This window comes from Myotis yumanensis, unplaced genomic scaffold (genome assembly GCF_028538775.1).
Source record: "Myotis yumanensis isolate MYYU_CA2020_CCGP unplaced genomic scaffold, mMyoYum1.0.hap1 SCAF_8, whole genome shotgun sequence".
Lineage (NCBI taxonomy): Eukaryota > Metazoa > Chordata > Mammalia > Chiroptera > Vespertilionidae > Myotis > Myotis yumanensis.
Genome location: NW_027223759.1, coordinates 20,398,908 through 20,403,773, shown reverse-complemented (window position 1 = coordinate 20,403,773; position 4,866 = coordinate 20,398,908). Strand labels below are relative to the sequence as shown.

The window sequence follows — 4,866 nt, the reverse complement described above, 5'->3', positions numbered from 1 at the left end:
GCCACGGAGTTGTCCTTTCTTCTAAATACTGCCCTCCATTTTTCTTTTCAGGCATGCAGGAGAACATAGCCATGAGGCTAACCTCAGCCCACTGTTTAAGAGACTGAAGGAAGAGGTTAAAAAATGGCATGAGAAAGCTAATCAGGAAAAAAGGAGTTTAGGATACTTTTTGAGAATGATCATATCAATGACTCCAGACACAAAGAGTTCCAAAAATGTTTTTCAAGTACTTTTTCCTGTAGAAGTATTCATTCAATGACATAATCATCGTACAGAAGGCAGAATCTGTTTAAACTCAGTCAACTACCTTACAATCCAGGAGGCTAATGCTCCAACAACAACAACAAAAGGACACCAAAGGATTTTGCCTCTGGCTTAAAAAGGTAGAGACAATCATCCAGTAGAAAATATTTACAATAAAAAAACAAACAATAAAACAAAACAATGCCCCCCAAAACACACACACACACACACACACACACACACTCCATTCTAAGGGCTAGTCTGGGAAGCCAAGCTTTATCTCCAGGGTGGCAGTCAGTCCGATTCAGAGTTGAGAGATCCATTGCCAACAATCATCTTGCTGTAGTTCTTCTGCTGCTCTTCCTTAAAAGTGTTCTTCACCTTATCTCTCTTCAACCCACCATCCCAGGGAAGCTCAGTCAATCCTCCTTGTCTAGCAATAGCAGACTTAACCCTGTTAGCAAACTGGACTGCATCTTCTCCTTCCTCTCTCGTCATGGGAGGCAAGTACCACACATCACAGACAATGGCCCAGCTGGTCATCATTCGAAGCAGGTAGCTCACCATGTTGTATTTACTACTGTTCCAAAAGGCATCACCAAACTGAGGGTTATACTTAATTGCAACTGGATATATGGTTCCTCCAATTTCAAAGCTTCCCTTTTTAAACATCATGACTGAAGTATTATTGATGCAAGTTCCTTCAGGAAAGATTAATATGGGTAATTCTTATCAGCAATGTGTTCTCGTAGTCTCTTAGTAACCAAGCGTCGGTCCTTCATTTCTGAGCGTTCAAACCAGACATGTGGGCAAGCCTTAACCATAGCTCTCTGAATAATTCCCATCAATCCACCATGAACCTGCCCAACCATAGCATAGCATCCATCCGTTGTTAAGATCAAAGCATCTATTGGGGAGGTATGGTTGGCAACACAAACGCCTCCCTTCTGGGTTTTGTACTGCCTGCTGTGATAATGAATGGTCCCAGAGAGGGCGCGCACACAGATCCGGCAGCAGGTCAGGTGGACCAGCTCACTTAGCCAGGTTTTTAAGCTGCTGTCTGGAAGCTGCCCGACCAGTGTCGTTCCAATAACCAACAAGCTGATCCCAATGAAAGCCAAGGTAACCCTCAGAGGTAACAGGACACAGTAGCGTATTACGATGCCCAGCACCCACACCATGGTGAGCCGCAGGCTGATGTACTGGAAATTTATATTGGTCCTTGTGAGGAGATTCCATGACACTAGCTCCTCTGAGGAGAACCTCTGGGTCACTTCATCTTCCACAATGGCTTCCAATCCCTTCTTGGAGAAATAAAACGCATCAGACAGCTCAAAGTCCCTTCCTCGCAGACCAGAGAGCCCTTTTTCCATTGGTGACTTATCTCTTTGGATAATACCAACAGAAGCTGAGTTTTTAAGAACTGACTCCTTTTGGACTCCTTTTTCAATTTGTAATGTAGCCCACTCTAAAGTTTTCACCAGGATCTTCATGTACATCTCGGAGATGCTCAGAGACACCCCGAAGGCCGAAGGCAGGAGGATGAAGCCGAGCACCAGCGTCAGCCAGGTGAAAAGGATCTTCCCCACCAGCTGCTCTGCGCCCTCCATGGCTGTGCGCACCCAGTCGGAAGGGGGTCCCAGCGGAGGTCCGAGCGCCATGGCTGTCTCTGCCCCCAGGAAGTCGGGCGGCAGCTCCTGGAGCAGAGGCGCGGAGCCCAGCCCGGGAGAATCAGCGCCGCCTCCGCCTCCCAGCACTCACCTCAGTTCCTGATGGGTCTCAGGCGCTGGGAAGGATCCACCCAGCAATGCTCGCTGACACACACACAGGGGTAGAGGGCACCCTTGGCTGCTGGCTCCTTCGTTGATCCACAGTTAATTGGGCAGAGTTTGGTGCTGGGAACCGAGATGTGAGCACACACAGGTCCTCACGCTCTGGGGACAAGAGAGCTATGCGCTATCATTTAAAAAATAAAAAAGAGGGAATTTGCTGGAAAAAAAAAAAAAAAAGCCCGGCTAGCTCAGTCGGTAGAGCATGAGACTCTTAATCTCAGGGTCGTGGGTTCGTGCTCCACGTTGGGCGCCAGTTGCTGGGGTCCAACCCCAGCGGGTCCAGGGGTCCCCAAAGGTGTGGACGGAGTCAGCGAAGAAGGAATGACACGAAGACAGCCTTCAGTTGATCAGCAGCCTAGTCAGGACCTCTAGCCAGGATCTCCAGCCAAAGTTCTGGTCGGAGTTCTGGTTAGGAACCGATGAGGATCTGATGTTTATTGTCTTGTTACATCCGTATTTATACCGATTTTAATCCTGTCAATTTCTATTACAAAGGTTAGGGCGTTTCTTATCTCCATTCCAGGGAATAAAGATTATGTAGCTTAACTACCCACCTGGCACTTAATTAAGGGGTTGTATCTCCTCCCTAACCTCAGGGAAAAATCCCCACCTGGGGAAACAACCTTTCTCGGAGAGGTGACCTTGGTTAAAACACATGGTGCTAAGGAGAGCAAACATATTAAGAACAATATGCTATATATGCCAGGTCCCTTGAAACATATGCTACAGCAACTGTGTCAAGCAGCAAGGATGGACCGGCTTCCGGCATTTTTCCTTCATTGACTGGCTTATTTCACTTAGCATAATGCTCTCCAGTTCCATCCATGCCGTTGCAAATGGTAAGAGTTCCTTCTTTTTTACAGCAGCCAGCAGCATAGTATTCCACCGTGTAGATGTACCACTGTTTTCTAATCCATTCATCTACTGATGGGCACTTAGGCTGTTTCCAGATCTTAGCTATAGTGAATTGTGCTGCTATGAACATATGGGTGCATATGTCCTTTCTGATTGCTGTTTCTGGTTTCTTGGGATATATTCCTAGAAATGGGATCACAGGGTCAAATGGGAGTTCCATTTCCAGTTTTTTGAGGAAACTCCATACTGTCTTCCATAGTGGCTGCACCAGTCTGCATTCCCACCAGCAGTGCACTAGTGTTCCTTTTTCTCAACATCCTCTCCAGCACTTGTCGTTTGTTGATTTGTTGATGATAGCCAGTCTGACAGGTGTGAGATGGTACCTCATTGTTGTTTTGATTTGCATCTCTCAGATGATTAGTGACTTTGAGCATGTTTTCATGTCTCTTGGCTTTCTGAATGTCCTCTTTTGAAAAGTGTCTATTTATGTCCTTTGCCCATTTGTTGATTGGATTGTTTATTTTCCTTTTGTTAAGTTGTATGAGTTCCCTATAAATTTTGGAGATTAGGCCCTGATCAGATATAACATTGGCAAATATGTTTTCCCACACAGTGGGTTTTCTTGTTGTTTTGTTGATGGTTTCATTTGCTGTGCAGAAGCTTTTTATTTTGATGTTGTCCCATTTGTTCATTTTCTCTTTAGTTTCAACTGCCCTAGGAGCTATATCAATGAAGAAATTGCTTCGGCATATGTCTGAGATTTTGTTGCCTTTGGATTCTTCTAGAATTTTTATGGTTTCCCATCGTACATTTAAGTCCTTTATCCATTTTGAGTTTATTTTTGTGTATGGTGTAAGTTGGTGGTCTAGTTTCATTTTCTTGCATATATCTGTCCAATTTTCCCAACACCATTTATTGAAGAGACTATCTTGGCTCCAATGTATGTTCTTGCCTCCTTTGTCAAATATTAATTGAGCATATTGGTTCGGGCCGATTTCTGGGCTCTCTATTCTATTCCATTGATCTATATGTCTGTTCTTGTGCCAGTACCAACTTGCCTTCCTTTTAGCTAGCACATTCCTACTGTCCCTCTTACTGTCCTTCAGTGTTCTCTCCTTCTCCCCAGTGCCTACCTTTGATCTAATGGGCCAACCCAAAGTCATGCTTACTGCCAGGCACTCCCAAGAAAGTCACATGACTTCCATGTGCCCTGGACAGAAAGACAGAGCCTTAAAGTGTCACTGGGAAGAAATTCCAATCCACCTTCACCTCCACACCCATCCCCTCTGGTTACTGTTAATCCAAGCTTTTTCTTTTTTTCTTTTTTTTAACCAGCAATTCTCCATACTTAGCCTCAGTAATTAATATATAAGCTAAGGGATGCAAATTTGGTCAACTAAGTATTCCAGTAACATTCATTCATTCCTGTTCCCATTAATTCAGCAAACGTGTAGTATCAGTCTTACATTGTCCACACCTCACTTTGTGGCTCATCACACTAATCCCTTAGGGGCCTGGCCTGCCCAAAACCCAGCAAGAGATGCCTAGAATAAGGTGCAGGGTGTCTTTTTCAGGGGATAGGTGATGGAGATAGTGGAGACGGGGTCAGAGAGGGCAGAAATAAAGGAGTACAAGTGGGGCGAGGGTAGGAGGAGGAGAAAAAATTGATGGAAGGCAACAGAGGGTGCCTTTGAGAGAAATCTCCCCCATCAGCCCTCATTCCTTGGAGACTTTCCATTTAGTCAAAACAGAAATTTGGTTTCAAGGGAGTGCAGGAAACTTGTGGTTGTTAAAGAAAAAGAAAAAAGTAGAACTTTCCCATCGCTCTCTCTCTTCTTTCTCTCTCTCCTACCACTGCCGGATAAAATTTCATTCCAAATGCTTCTCAGAATGAACCAGGCTGATGACCCTGATGAATATCTGCAGCTTCCAAAGG

General features: G+C 44.9%; 1 non-coding gene and 1 pseudogene across 1 annotated transcript; one reads left to right on the top strand and one right to left on the bottom strand.

Annotated features, from left to right (window-relative positions):
* Positions 1–207: 207 nt before the first annotated feature.
* LOC139015543 (glycerol-3-phosphate acyltransferase 3 pseudogene) lies at positions 208–1,853 on the bottom strand (annotated as a pseudogene).
* A 399-nt stretch (positions 1,854–2,252) lies between these two features.
* TRNAK-CUU (transfer RNA lysine (anticodon CUU)) lies at positions 2,253–2,325 on the top strand. Its single transcript has one exon. It is a non-coding gene; the product is annotated as a tRNA-Lys (tRNA).
* Positions 2,326–4,866: the final 2,541 nt, after the last annotated feature.